Genomic DNA, 16,255 nt, shown 5'->3' with positions numbered 1-16,255 from the left:
AGTTGCTACTGTGCTGGCTCCATTAAGTGTAGTGATGCAGTGTCTTTCACCCATTCATTTATTTTCTGAAAAATAAACTCCCAAAGCCTGAGTTGGTTATAGGAAAATAAATAACAGTGGTATGTCTTTCAGGGCATTTGTACCCTGTGTATGGGAGTCATTGTGTGTCAGAGGACTTTGTATGCCAATCTCTGCAGGCCCATGTCTGCATGTGGAGCTCTTTGCATGACTGTCCTGGGTAGGAAGAAAGATGCACCTCTCTAAATAGGGTGGAGTGAGCCGCAATGGGGTGTAGTAGCTCTTTTTCAGATAGTTCCTTAAGCGAAAGATGTATATCGACAGAGCCAGTTGAGCATGGTGGGAGTAATGCCAGGGCTTCCCTGACTCTAGACAGAGCAGGGAAACCACAGGTTTGGAGTTGTATGGTAGTGATCCATCTCTGTCAAACTTTAAATGACCCTTGGATTCTTCCACAGTAAAGACACTTGAGTCCTGCAGGACCAGCAGAAATTATCTTTTTTTTTCAGTTCACGGAATGACAAATGAAAATCCATGAGAAAATGTCGATTGTCCAGTAGATTCCCATAGATCACTCTCCACTGAAAAAAATAGGATAGAGGGATTCATATCATGCAGTACCGCCTTCATGTACACCATGCCCACAAACCATGTGCAAAAAAACATCCTTCTTAATCACTCCCCCTTTTCAGTTACCAAACACAGTCCAAAGTTAGGCTCAGTTGAACTGACCTGAAGTAGGAGGGCAGAAGGGACATATGAATAGAAGCAAGAGAGAGTGGGACTTTGTGTAATTCAATTACAAGGCAGTAGTTGAAGCATTATCCCAGGGTCTCTCACTAACCTAAACTGATAACTATATGAGATTTTGCAAGCAATAAATATAGCAAGACAACCGAGGTTTTTGTCAGTAACCCCAAAACGGTGTCTTTATTTACAGTATAATAGGAGAAAAACTGATTCATGCATTGGCTTCTATTGCTTCATTGAAGCCAACACATTAGATCCAAAATATCGTTCAAGCTCCCCATTTGAGCAATTCGAGGATAAATTACAAAAATATACAGTGCAGCCCATGGGGCAGTTGTACATATTTCAGATATAGAAGCTTCTTGCAACTCAGCTAGAGAAGATGCAATGCTTTTATTAGACTTGCTTTGGATATCTAAAGGAGGGGTCTAGCCGGTTCAATGTCGCATGTTTCTATCAACACAATAGGGTGGACCAGTGGCATCTTATAATAGCAGGGAGGTGTTATTAGCATGACTCTACTTAGGCCCTGATGATGTTGGAATTCTCGACGAAACACGTGTTGGCTACTGTAAAGAAGCATTCTTATGAACAAGCAAAATAAATGACTTGCAGAGTCCAAGACTTGGAATAATATATTGACACGTGGAGTCCAAAATCTTAAGGAATACTGGAATTGAAGTGTCTTATACTGTGACTTTAAATTAGACATTTTTACTAATTAGTGTGTGCCAATTTGGTCTATATAAATTTGTACAGGACCCTTTGTAGGGTTCCTAGTTGTGAATGGGGGGTGAACATTCCTCCCTTGTGTGCACAACTTTAACTTGCTTGAATTTGAATATATTGTGTTAACTGTCTGGTGAGCACTGAGAGTAACCCCGTTTTTCACCCCCTTTATTCATTTAATTTACAGTCCCTGAGCACATGCAGTGAAGGGCACTCTATTAGAGACTTATAGGTAAATGAAATATGCCAATGGTGAATAAGTCAATCAAACCATGTTTTAAGGGAGAATCACATGCATTTTAGACAATGGCTGGCAGTGGTAAAGTGCTCAGATTCTTAAAGCCAACAAAAAGAAATCAGCAAAAAGATTAGGAAATCAGTCAAAACGTTTGGGAAGACCACCCCGAGGCTGTCAGTTATAATATGTGCCCCCCCCAGGTAAATGTGGGGAGAGCTCCCCAACCTAATGGGATTTCTCATTACTAAGGTGAAGGAACTTGGAAAAGCCATCAACATTGGTGTGGTCTACCCCAGGTCTGTGTTACACCGTAAAGTCGTTTCAATGTGGGGAGATGGGCCACCTCCAAAATTATGGATTCTCACCCCTCATTTGCATTAGCCACCTGAGAGGCCTGGGGTCTGTCTAAATCAGGACATGAGTCCCCAACAGGTATAGTCTTAATTTCTTCAGTCCCCATATCACAGCAAAGTCTTCCCTTTCAATAGCACTCCACCTCTGTTCCCTTGAAAATAACCTCCTAGAGATGAAAGCCACAGGTTAGCCTAGGCCCTCATTATTTAGCTGTGATAGAACTGCCCCTGTGCATTTTCCGAGGCATCTGTCTGCAAAATGAATTCCATTGAAAAGTCAGGGGTCTTGAGCCCAGGGGCTGTGCTCATGACTTGGTTTAGGGAGTAAAATTCTTTATGATACCTCTGTCCAAATCAAATTTCTGGGCTGCTTCTTTGAAGTCGCCTCTGGCAAGGGAACAACAATGGCGCCATATTTCTTGATAAACCTGTAAGGCCTAAGAAGGTTCTCACCTCAGTGTGTGTTTTGGAGGCATCCCAGGTCCCAGGCCATGATAGTGTCTATCTTGGCCTGGGGGGGTCTGCAACATGCCCCTAGCCACCAGATGTCTACATATAACACAGACCCCCACTCTGTCTGGCACTTACTGACCACAATAGTCAGGCTTGCATGTTGCAGGGTCTCGTATACACATATAGGGGTTTGCCCAAATGATCCCACTATACCTGGCAAGAAGTAATCAAAACAAGAAACAATGGTATCATATGGGAAGGAATTGTTACAAAATTACTTTCCACCATGACAATATAAGTTAGTCACCAGTGATGTATTTAATTATACTGAGCAATATTTATCCAGATTTTTGCATGTTAATCTTCACTCGGGATACAGGTACATGAAGTGTGCATGATATAACACTTATAACATACAATTATATATATATTACACCCAAAGTACAGACTTATGACATACAGGTATACATATATCACATCAGTTAAAACGACAAAAAACAAAGACGAACGCACACAGGACAAATGTGCCCTCTGTTTCCTATTATGTGTCCACAGAAATATCTTTTACAAGGTTTATAAGTTGAAAAAAGAGGATTCCATCAGGGCCTTGAGCACTTTATGCAGTTAAAAATAGTGGCCCTTCTAGCTACTACTGAAGACAGCTATGGCATCCAGGTAAGCAGGACTGAAGGGCTCCAAACCAGCCAAGACCTTGTTCACCAACCTCTGGAAGGTAGCAGGGTCATTCTTTAGTCCAAAGGGCATCACTCTGTATTGGTAGTGGCCCTCTGGAGTGGTGAAGGCTGACCTCTCCTTTGCTCCTTCATTTAGAACAATCTGCCAGTACCCTGAACTGAGATCAAGGTTATTCCGAAATCAGCCAAGGGATTAGATGAGCATCAGTCTTGGTGACTGAATTGAGACCTCTGTAATCTGCACAGAGCCTGAGTTCTGGACAGCTTTTTGTCCCAGGACCAGAGGGATGGACCAGGGGCTATTGGAGAGTTCCATCAATCCCAACTCCAGCATCTCAGAAACCTCATCTTTGATGCTGGCCTTCATTCTGTCTGACAACCTGCAAGTTGAATTCTTGACAGGGATGCGTTCTCTTGTGTCCAAATCGTGGGCACTCGCATGAGTGAGGGAAAGCAGAGAGGATAATTGTCCTGACTGCTGGCGGAAAGTTCTTCTGCTGTTCTGAAGTGAAGTGAAGTGAAACAGCATTTCTTAAGAGCCTGGTTACCCGAAGGCATCCCCACATTGCTAGCGGCTCAATTACAAACTCCGAGCAGTGTTAAGGGAAAAGTAATGTTTTAATTTGTTTCTGAAAGATCAAATAGTTTGGTTGACTATGGATCTGAAGGAGCAAACAATTCCAAAGTTTGGAAACATTATATGAAAAGAGATGACTACCACTTCATACTCTTCTAATTTTTGATACTGCCACCATTTGCTTATTCTCAGATCTCAAGGCCCTGATAGGATGGTACAGCAGAATAATAGAGTGAATACATGGCGATCCTTTACCCCAAAGTACCTTATGTGCCAAGCACAGCGCCTTAAACTGGATTCTATTCTGAATAGGAAGCCAATGAAGTGTCGCCAAAGCGGGCTTGGCCGAATGCGCTTTGGAATATGCTGGAGCAGGCGTGCTGCACAATTTTTCACAATTTGTAGTTTTTTTGTTGAGGAGCAAGGTGCTCCCAAATAAAGGTTGTATGCATATTCGAGCCGGGATAGGATCAGTGCTTGTCAGGGTAGGGGAGAGGTTCACACCTTCCACTGACCCATTCTTCTCTTTGGAGCTAAGAGTTCAAGGAGAAGTTCACTCTTCTCTTCCTCCCCTCCATCTCTAATAGGCAAAATGAGAACCTCAAACCTCCCAGGGTTGGTTTGAGGCAGTTGATATGGAGCATCCTGTCGAGGTCTCTGAGAGTATTGACCAGGTAGGTGACCTCTCCTTTTTTCTGAACTATCTCAATGGACCAGTCCACCTATCTTGGATGGCCCTTGACTCGAAGGGGTCCATCATCCACACTTTCTGCCCAGGATGTAATTCCACAGAGGTAACTGTTTGGCCATACCACTGTTTCATCACCTTCTGGATGACCTCTAAGTCGTTAGAAGCTTGTTTCCATAACTTGGTCATCTGTACACCAGTACGAAGATAAACCTATTGCCAGAAGCTGTCTAGGGATCCAAAGGCCCTATAATGTTGATGCCCATCTTTTCAAAGGGGGTGTCAATGGCAGGTAAGGTATTAAGGAGGTCTTTCAGCCTCTGCTCTGGCTCCCCACTGGCATGGAAAGTCAAGCAAGCCCTACAGAAGTATCTGAGTAAATCTTCACTCTGGGCCAATTAAAGTGGGGACACACCTGGCAAAGGTCTTGTCCTACCCCAATGTTCAGAAAATGATATCTCAAGAGCCAGTTCCAGTAGGATGTCCCGTAGAACTGGGTAACAAACAGTGCCCTTGTTGCCCTACGCATAGAAGACTTAGGCTCACTCTACAGGAGGTTTCCAATCCAGCAAATGCATCACCTGTTGCCTAGGCTTCGACCTGTTGCCTAATGCCCTCTCTCTTTGTGGCTTGAAGAACTCCCTGATAGGTCCCCCGTCTACTTGCCATCCAGCAAGTTTAGGCAGGTCACCAAGGCATGCAATGTCTCCTGAATGGGCTCAAGGGTGGCCTCCTCTTGTGCTCCATACACCTCAGCAGGGAGATAATCAGGAGCTTGTTCCCTGTGCCTCCTGCGTAGGAAGCAGGCTCTTTATATAGTGGACCAAAACAAGGTACACTGTGTAAAGAGTCTAGGCAACCCTTATTGGCTTACGTAGCCAAAAATTATAATACTAAATGCTCCCTCCTTTTGTAGTGAGGGTGAGCAGTTGAGGCTTATCGGAGGATAGCGCAAAGCATAGGTTGCTCTCAGAGGTAATAAATGAGACACACACTCAAGAATACATTTAAAACGAATGGTAGGTAAATATTTCACTAAAATTAGTCTTTACTCAGCAATGCTTTCCTATGGGACAAAGGGCACATATTCCATCTACTTTTTTATGGTTGATTTTTGTGGTTCGTCTTCGGGACATAGGATTTTAGAGGGTCAAGGTCAAATGTACCCCCAACAGCTACTCGTTACCTGCCCTGGGGCATTCTGGTGTAGGAGTACTGTTTGGGTTTGTAGCTGTGAGTGGTATGCCGGTAGCAACAAGGGGGCTACCCAGATACAGGCTTTAGAGGGGGACTTGATTACAAGTTGTGTAACTCTCAATGGGGGGACTTGGGTCACAAGGGTCCAGAGAACAAGGGGCACAGCTGATTCAACGGTACCCAGCCTGAGGTGCTCGGTGTAGAGTAGAAAGTTTGGCTGGACTCTGTGCATCCTAGGGCCGTGAGGTTGTCAGTCTCACTGTTTGAGGGTACAAAAATCAGGCCTGCTGGCCACTCTGGTAGTGGGCCACTTTGGTGCTGATGTCCCTTGATGGAAACTCGGTTTTGGTGTAGTGGGAGTCCAGACTGGACTCTCACAGGTTCTGTTTCCTGCAAGTGGTCTGGTACTCTGGGTATTGGTTCTATGCAACTCCGGTTGGTCCCGGTGCCCTCTCACTTAGTGGGAGGACAGATGTTACCTTCAGGAGCACAGGGTCATCTTCCTGGGAGGATGCTGCATCGGTCTAGCTGGGGAGTGGCAAATCTCTAAACCAGACTTTGGGCCTCATTTTTTATGCCCCTTGCACCATCAGAACTTTTTGGGATGTTTGGACAGCCTGCTCCATATTTATAAGGCAGTACTAAGCCATTTATTTTGAACTTAAAGCTGCCTCATACATTTTTTCCCCTTGGCATGCTATGGGTGTTGGTGGGGGCGTTCCCAGCAAAATCCACGACACTGCCCCAGATTTACGAGAAATCATAAATGTGAGGCAGTGCCAAAAATGTACACCTCCCCAGGGGAGGAGTAAGGGAGGCACAACGAGGAGAAATATCTTTATTTTTCCTTGTTTTTCCTTTTTTTATGTGTGCTGCATTCTGCAGCACACAGACAAATAAAAAAGCCTCTTTTTTATTGTTTTAGTGCAGGATGGCTTTCCTTCCAGCACAAATAAAATCATCCCCTCAACGCAGGCATCATGGGTGTAACTGAAATATTGAATTAGGGGCATTAAGGGGAGTGACAGATAGTAGCCAATGGACTACTTACCTTTAGTGTGTCTACACCCTCTATTCGACCACTTCCTGTGGGAAGTGGTCACAACCCTTACCCAGAGAGCCTAATTCCACTAAAACAAAGATGGTAAAATTCTAAAACTAATGTTCACATCATGTAGCCCATCTCAGGGGTGAAACTAGCCTGAGAGGGGGACACACCTCCTGACTAGCAAATTTCCCTGCCTGACCGGTGCCAAATAAGCCAGTGGCAGGGGGTAGCATTTCCTTTGTCTGGGGAAGCCTTGGATCGCATATCAAAGGTGGAAGTGGTTCTTGAATCTGCCTGCCTTGTAATGCTAATCACTTAGCCATCCTGATTGGAGAGGGTGACAATATCTTCCACTGGAGTAGGCATTGTTTATGCACTGGGAGAGTTTGGCTCTCAACTGTAGGAGGTTATAAACCTGTCTATGGTGGCAGGCTGGTCCACACCAGTCAGCCAGCACATTATTAGTCGTTTGGTTTTCAGGAGGCATCGCTAAAGTGCTGACTGGGTGCATGTATTATTAAGCCTATCACTGGATTTATTACTGGGTTAATTAATATGAGATGTTTGATACCAAACATATCTAGTTTCAGTGAAGCCATCATGTAGTTGGGAAACTCGTAAACTTCAGTGTCCAGCACATGTTCTCAAAATGGCTTCCCAGTTCACTTGTAGTTGGCCTAGGCATCACAAGGGATTACTTGCTCATGCAGATATGTCCACACAGATAGTATAATGCATCCTGCCTTAGGGCTGCAAGGCCTACTGTACCTGTGACTTGTCTTTACTTCATTCAGTGTCAGGAGGCATGGCACTCAGGGGGTGTACTTGGATACAAAGATATTTAATTTACTCCTTGAGAACACAGACCGATAGATTCTATTACCACCTTGGATGAAGACGTGGCCATTCACTCCTGGCTCAGATCATCCATTGACTCATGTCTCCCCTTCTCAAAAAGGAAATTTAATAATCATTACCTCCCCGCTCCTTGGTTCTCTGAGGCCCTAAACAAAGGAAAAACTAAATGTAAAAATTTAGGGGCATATTATCAAGGGGGTGTATCTCCGCTTTTTTGGCTTTAAAAGCCAAGAAAGCAGAGATAAAATTATCTCCCTATTACCTAGCTGTCGCTAACACCAGTTAGCGACAGCTAGTAGGAGATAGCGACCATCTTGGGCCCCACTTTGCATGTCAGTGATATTTATCACTAATGACATGCAAAGTGGGCGTGCCAAGATGTTAGCTAACATTGAGGTACTGGGTTGTTAAGAACCGGCACAGAACCGGCAACCCAGCGGTGTCAGGGTACACCCAGAGACCTCGAGTTCTTCCTGATTCAGACCTACAGAAACTCAGAGTCTTCTAGGTGAAGTCAAGGATCGATTTTATTAGCTGCAACCAAGGTAACAAGTGTCCTAGAAGTACAACACACGGGGAGTATATTCTCAGGAGACTGCTCAAATTTACAAAGTCAGGCTTCTCTCTTTATACAGAATATTCGGATTCAGGCAAACATTCTTCGAATTTGCAATATATCATTTACAGGTTTTGGTTACAAGAGAAAAGCAGAGTCATGATGACATGTACATATTTCATGTCGTGCTGCCCACAAAAAATCACTCGGCAAGGCCCAACATTTCATCAGATATCGCTGGACCCCCAATAAAAACGGGCACCTCCCCATCATAAAGAAAATGAAGAAAAGGAGTGGAGACAGATGTGAGTGAGATACGGCAGGTGTGCGCGCTGAAATGGTTTTATGGCTTGTTGAGCCTTGATGCTATCTTGCTCGGCCACTGGGAGGGGAACTGACCTAACGAGTTTGGCCTGGGGCAATGGTTCCAACTTGCATAGGTCAAAGAAAAGTCGATTAAGGAGTATGTGTCCTTGTGGAATTGAATTCAGCTGGATTAAGGCCTATGTAAAGGGCAACACATAAATGGAAGCCAAGGGTTCAGAACGCAAATGACGATTTCGAGGTGAAATCGTCACTCGAATGTGCTGAAAATATATGTACATGTTGCGCTCGTCATTCTCGGTCTTTTGATACCAAATTCAACATACTTCGACGAAGTTTTAATTCTCGAGTCCAAAACGATTATACAAATCCAGAATTTTCAGAACCACAAACCCTCCTTTTGCCCTTACATAGGCAATTAATCTATCCTCATGTTAGTCTGAGTCCAGATCTATATTCCTAAAGTCATTGAGATGTTGCTGTAACATCACTCTAGTACTTAGTTCATCTCTTGACACAGGCTTCCTTACACATGATGTAACACAGAGGCCACATATTGCAGGAGCACACTGTATGCACAGACAGAACAGGAAAAGAATGGCTAAGACCATCCCAATGACCATTAGAATTTTCCATCCCCAGGCAGATATCAGTTCCCAGAACCATCCCATTAACGACCAATCTCCTTTATCCACATGAATAGATTCGGAAATCTTATGTAGTTTGGAGATGGCCTGGTACACCGTTGGAACGTTATCTGGGATGAAAATGCAGCAGCTAGATTGGATCAATCTGCATACCCCACCTCGGTCTGCAAGTATAACATCTAAAGCGACCCGGTTCTGAAGGGCCATAAGTCGATGCGACTGGAGCTCAGCAGTCAAGTTACTAAGGGCACCAGCAGTTTCGGTCACGGTGGACTCAACTACCCTTGTCAATTGCCTTATGTTCCTACTGTTAGCCATGGATCCCCAGAACGGCAGAAAACCCTTTGCAAAGTCCCCAAATTCTTGACCTGCAGTGTCTTCTTCACTCAAAACACCTCTAACTATCCTTGTCCGGTGGTAGTCTGCCGCTGCTGTGTAGGTGGGAGGCAACAGGAATGGAACAAAACATGAGCCCGAAAAGTCAGGGGGCAACCATGTATAGGCTCTATCATGGCAGATGAAATAAGTACCCTTAGCTGCTAAAAACGCAGGGGAAGTCTGACATCCAAAAACATACGTTTCTGTACAGACACTTCTCCCTAACTGAGCTCTGGGATTCTTGCCAATACCTTGCAGACACAGGTTACCCTGATGGGGTACAATCCAGATCGGGGAAGACCTCTTTGCTTGCTGTTTCTCACTTAAAGTAGCTCCATATCCGGTCACGTTCCAACGTACATATGTAAGTATCTCATCATCCGGAGTATCTTCATAAGAAATTACTTCCTTAATCATGTCAACTATACCTTTGACTAGGGCGCTAGTCTTGAGGTTGTCTTTTACAGAACGTAGGGGTTGGACTTCTCGTGCATATATGAACATTGTTCTGTATGCCCACACAGAGCCATTATGACTGAAAGGCAGAACTAGATAAGGGATACCTTTATCCGTAGTGTGAGGCATAAGACCACACACCCAACAGTTAGTTGTGTTCATTACTAGTTGGTGTTGGTGCAGAAGCTGAACAAAGGAGTTATTAATGAACTCTAACCTTCTATTGGATTCATGGTCAGGAAGGGAGTGAAAAGAATGAGAGGAAGCAGTAGGAGGAGGTATGGGCGATGCAGTGGGTGCAAATGTTACACGAAAAGAGAATAAAACGTAACTTATTAAAAATATCATCATACTAAATAACATACAAATGCACAACATTAAAAAACTTTTCTTTGTCATCACTCTGCATACTTTGTGCTTAAAGTTCGTTCGTTTGGCAGGTCTCTCCACATCGGGAAACTCCATCCTCTCTAAAGTGCTGCCCGCGGTGGCAGGTTGCCTCTGCTAAGGGATGCTTCTGTCAGTCTAGGGCAACTCCCTTGGACCAACCAGAACTACCGACCTAACGTCGTCAGCTGCACCCCAAAGACTTTAATCAACCGCGGCCCTAGCAGCGGAACCCGGATGGCGGTTCGAAAAACAAAAATAAGCAAGTTTCCTAAATGGGAGAGCTGCGCTTTCAAAAATAGTACTTGGGGGGGAAAAAGAGATATCTGTTTATTAGTCCATGGATCTTGGTCTCATATTGCAAACGAAATTGTTTTATTAGTTCGTTTTTCTCGGTCTCAAATTTTGTTGTTTCCCAGGTATTGTCTGATCCGGAAACAAAAGGTCAGGCTCTGCAGTGTTCAATAGCTTGGATGGTGGCACAGCCTTGTGCGAAATGTTCTCATTTTCTGGTCCGGAGTCAGTTCTTTTTACAGGCAAATCATTAAAAGGGACGGCATGTGACACGGTATCAGGTTCTGGGTCAGTGACACCCTTCTGGACCCACTGGTCATAAGGCAGAGGAAAAGGGATTTTCTTACAATGGATCCCGTGGACCCAGTTGGCCTTCCCCTCCACCCGAACCGCAGATCTTGTAGAAAGAAGGACGAGGTGAGGTCCAGTCCACCTGGGCTGGTCGTTTTTCGTTCTCTGGAAATTCTTTACCAGCACCCAGGATCCAGGTTCAATGGCATGTCCTGGAGTCTCAGAGACCGGAGGCAGGGTGTCATGAACCTGTTGATGCAAAACACGCAATTTAGCCGTCAAGTCATACAGGTAATCAAGCAAAACAGGGTGTTCAAGCTCGCTAAACTTTTTGGGCCTAGGCACTCCCCATATTTTGGCTGGCCGGCCAAAAACTATCTCATATGGACTAAGTTTCACTCGTGAATGCACAGTCATTCTGGTGGACCGGAGTGCTAAGGGTAGAGCACCAGGCCATTTAAGACCTGTGCTCGCTTGGATTTTGGCCAGTTTGAGTTTTAAAGTGCCATTGTAACATTCTACTAATCCAGCTGATTGGGGGTGATTTGCAGCGTGGAACTTCTGCCTAATACCTAGCCCTTCACACACTTTCTTCATCACACGACCCACAAATTCACTCCCATTGTCAGACCAGACCATTCTAGGCATTCCGAACCTGGGGAAGTACTCTTTCACAAGGGCTTTTGCTGTGGACAAGGCAGTATTGTCTTTTAGGGGATAGGCTTCTACCCATATTGAGAAAGCACAAACAACAACAAGTATGTATGTTAAGTTGTTGCACCTCTCCATGTGGATGAAATCTAGCTGCAAAACCTCAAACGGATACGTAGGAGGTGCAAAATGACCAGCTGGAGTTGGGGTTCCCCTACCAGGATTGTGTTTCAAACATACCATGCAATTCTTGACAACATTCTCTGCACACTTGGGAATCCCTGAATTCTTCAATTCTGGATCCAACAACTCGCAAATCCCTTTCACGCTGATATGAGCCATTCCATGAGCCATTGTAACCACTGCCAACACATATGCATCGGGTAACAACCATCTCTGATGCTCTGATAGTTCAATCCAGCAACCATTTGCATCCATTCTACCCGTACTTTCTCTCCACGTACTCAATTCTTTCTCTGTGGCCTCAGCTTGAATGGACTTCACACTCTCTATCGTGTCTTCACACATTCCAACATCACCAGTCCATCTTGCAGGGCCTGCAACATACATTCGGCTCATCACATTCTTTGCCGTTTCCTTCGCAACCTTGTCAGCAAATGCATTTCCACGACCTGCATCATCAGTCACCTTCTTGTGAGCACTACATTTCACAATCGCCATTTGCAGAGGCAAGGTCAGTGATTCAAGAAGCTCATTCACCAACTGACCATGCTGAATCTTAGCTCCATGCGAAGTCAGGAATCCACGTTCTCTCCACAATCGCCCAAAACAGTGAGCCACTCCAAATGCATACTGACTATCAGTGTAGATAGTCACTTTCATTCCCTTGGACAATACACATGCTCTCGTGAGTGCAATTAATTCTGCTGCTTGAGCCGAATTATGTGGGACACGTGCAGCTTTGACAACTGTATGCAAAATCGTGACAGCATATGCTGCAGTTGTGTCACCACTCGGGAGCTTGAAGCATGAACCATCCACCCATAACGTACCATCACATTCAGCAAGAGGAGTATCGGATAGGTCTACTCTCCCTTTTGTTTCCTCCTCTGTTCTGAGAAAACAATCGTGCTGTTCTGAAACATCTGATCCCTCTGCAATTGGCAACAACGTAGCTAGGTTTAAGGTACTGCACCTTTTTATGTGCACATGACTCGCTAGCAGTGTCAATTCGTAACTTGACAACCGAGCACTAGTTAAGTGCTGTGTCTTGGTTCTATTTAACAACGTGTCTACTGCATGTGGGACCATCACGACTAGTGTGTTGTTCATTACTAGACCAGCAGACTGTCGAATAGAAACAGCTGCTGCTGCTGTGGCTCTTAAACAACTCGGCAATGCGTTTGCTACCAGATCCAAGGCCGACGAAAAGTAGGCACATGGACGCTGCCTACCCCCAAACAACTGAGTCAACACAGACAATGCACAGCCCTCCTTCTCGTGGACATACAATGTGAAAGGCTTACTGAAGTCGGGGGTACCCAACACAGGAGCCGAACATAATGCTGTGCGCAATTCGAGAAAAGTTTTCTGGCACTCTTCAGACCAAGGAATGGGATTGGGTGTGCCTTTACATGTTAATGCCACCAAAGGTTTGGCCAATAATGAAAAATTTGGAATCCACTGTCTACAGTACGATGTAATACCCAAGAAAGCACACACTTCTCTCTGTGTTCTAGGCACACTCAATTTCGCTATTGCCTGAATTCTCTCTGGGGTCAGTTTCCTTCCCTCCTTCGATAAGAGGTGACCTAAGTAGGTCACTTCTTGTCGGCAGTATTGCAGTTTTGAAAGTGACACCTAATGATGTAAATCACACAGATGGCGTAACAATGACGTTGTTGCTTTCTTACAAATTTTCTCAGTATCTGCAGCAATAAGTAAATCGTCCACATACTGTACAAGAGTAGCACCTTTAGGCAAAACAATCGTATCAAGCTGTGTTTTTAGAGCTTGACTGTATATTGATGGACTTTCAGAGTAGCCCTGAGGAGCGCGTTTAAAGCGGAAGCTGCGACCTCCTAAACTGAAGGAAAAAATATCCCTGCTCTCCTCAGCAATTGGGATGCTGAAGAAAGCATTCTTCAGGTCAATCACCGAAAACCAAGAGGCAGAAGCTGGAATCATAGTCAACAATGTGGTAATGTCGGGGACAACTGGGAATTGTGGCACAACTATTTTATTGACCTCTCTAAGATCAATCACGAATCTGTACACGGGTGGCTGAGAAGGGTCAGTTCGTTTTAAAACAGGCAGAACAGGACTATTGCAAACGTTGCCTTGTGTTTCTTCAATCACATCCTTTTCAATCAATTCATAAACGATCGCTAGCAACGCTTTTTCACCTTCACTAGAAATTCGGTATTGGGGAATTCGTGGCATTTTCACATTGGCTTTCAATGTTACAACATATGGTGGTATTTCTAAAAGACCCACATCATTAGGACCAGCGGCCCAAAGGATATCTGGAAGAAATGACAATTCTGCTGGAAGTTTGTCTCTTGACAGGTACATGGGAGAAACCACTTTCTTACCTAAAGTAAGTTGTACTCCTGAAGGAGAACAGTACAAAGTTGCATACAATCTTTTTAATAAATCCAATCCTAGCAAGTTTTCACCACAACCTGTTGTCAGAATGAGGGGTGCTTCGAATTCGCAAGGACCAACAGAAAGAGACAAAGGGTCAGAAATCTGATTTCTAACTGGGGCGCCAAAAAAACCTACGGAAACGTTCGTTTCGCCAGACAAAGGTGCGCCAGGGAGTTTGGAGTGCATAATAGAACTCTTCATAGCACCAGTATCCAAAAGAAAAGGTTCTGACACACCTGATGTAATCACCTCAACGTATGGTCCACTCTGATCTACTGGAACTGAAACAACTCCCTCTCTTTGTCTATGGCTGTCCTAGCAATCATAAGTTTCCCAATTCTCACTTTCTGTATAGTAATCATCAACATAGTATCGAGCTGTTCTGTCAGATGTGTTGTTCTGTTGATCGAACCTATTCATAGAATTTTGTGGTGGAAGTGGACGTGCGTTTTGGGGGACGTTTCCACGTCCTCTACCTCTAGAGGCTTGCTGAACACCTCGACCTCTTGTGTTTGAACCACCATTTGCACGCTGTAACAGAATTGGACAATTATTCATAAAATTACCTTCTTCCTTGCAATATGAACATTGATTGGGGCCTACAGTGACACGTGGCTGAGTATACTCGATTCTTTGTGAGTTCCTTTGATACTGTTGAGGGTGCTGAAAGTTATTCTGATAGTTATTCTGGCCATTATTATTCTGATTACCACCACCACGTGGCGGATATGCTTGTTGTAACAAAACCTTCGTTTTCAACTCCTTAGTTTTCTTGTCTGCTCTATCTTTTTCGTCTTTGTCTCTATTTTCGTAGTACTGTGCTTTAGCTAATATCTGCGCTGAAGACGAAACTGCCCAAGAACTTTCTGAATCCTTTAACTTTTTACACAATTCTGGAAGTAGATTGTGCACAAATTTATCGACGAACAATCTCTGACCACCTTCGGTGGTCATATCCTGACCACTGTGATCGACAAATGTTTCTTCAAACCTGGTGAAGAAATCTGAGACAGTTTCTTCTTTCTTCTGCTTGCATGCAGACAACTTGTCCCAATTTACACGTATTGCAGGCATTATCATTTTCATGTGATCTACTATTTTACCAGGGAGTTCTGCTATCAAAGGCTCAGGCTTGGCACCACCAACTTGTCGGGTATCTGTGGCAGAAATATTAGCCCATGAGTCACCTAATTCCTGATCGTGATCCGTATGACGAATCTTACTCCATAAAGGCTGTGGAACAACATTCCCAAATAACATATCTATATCGGCCAAATTCATTATACATGACCCAGCAGTTTGTGACAACTCTTTGTAATACCCTGCAGGATTCTTACGCGGATCAGGTAATGTCTGTTTGAGTGCTAAAACTTCAGCCTGCTTCCATGGGACAGGTACCCATACACGCTGAAAGTGTCGCAGAATAGGGGGGTCGACAGTTGTGTCGCCCTCTCTCCATTGTGGGGGAACTTCTCTCATAGGGTATTGTCGCGCCTTTTTCCTACCAAATGCACTAGGCTCAGATTGTGACCCAGAACTGTTCCCCTTACACCGATATGATAACAATATTTCAATCGCTTTCTCGACATCGGGACCTACAATCATACCTTCTCCAAACCTAAACCGTACACGACACAATTCCTGCGGGATGCATTCTAAATCATTGTCTTCCAAATCCTCACAAAGGAAAACACACATTTGTTCGAAAACATATCTCTGCGTCGGTGATTCCCATTGATGGAAGACTTCCATGACAGACTCTATATCATATTTTACAGTGTCCATGAACCCATTTTCGTGCTAAACGATTCAATGAGTCTCTCTCTTGATAGTCAGGCAGTCGACTTCGCAACTGTCTGCGTTCCATGTTAGGGGTCGTAGTAGGCGACCCGAAAAGAGGCGAGAAAAGGTTAGTGACAGTGCTGGCCATTTTCTGCCGAATGGAAGGTGAAACTGAAGGAAGAAGGGGTGGAAAAACGGGGTGAGACAAGGCAGGGGCAGAGACAATAGCAGAGGAGACATCGGGAGAAATAGAAGGAGCGCTAGGCAAAATCGTA

The sequence above is a fragment of the Lissotriton helveticus genome, chromosome 3_1, assembly GCF_964261635.1.
Source record: "Lissotriton helveticus chromosome 3_1, aLisHel1.1, whole genome shotgun sequence".
NCBI lineage: Eukaryota > Metazoa > Chordata > Amphibia > Caudata > Salamandridae > Lissotriton > Lissotriton helveticus.
The sequence above is the reverse complement of the archived record's forward strand: the minus strand, read 5'-3'. Positions refer to the sequence as shown.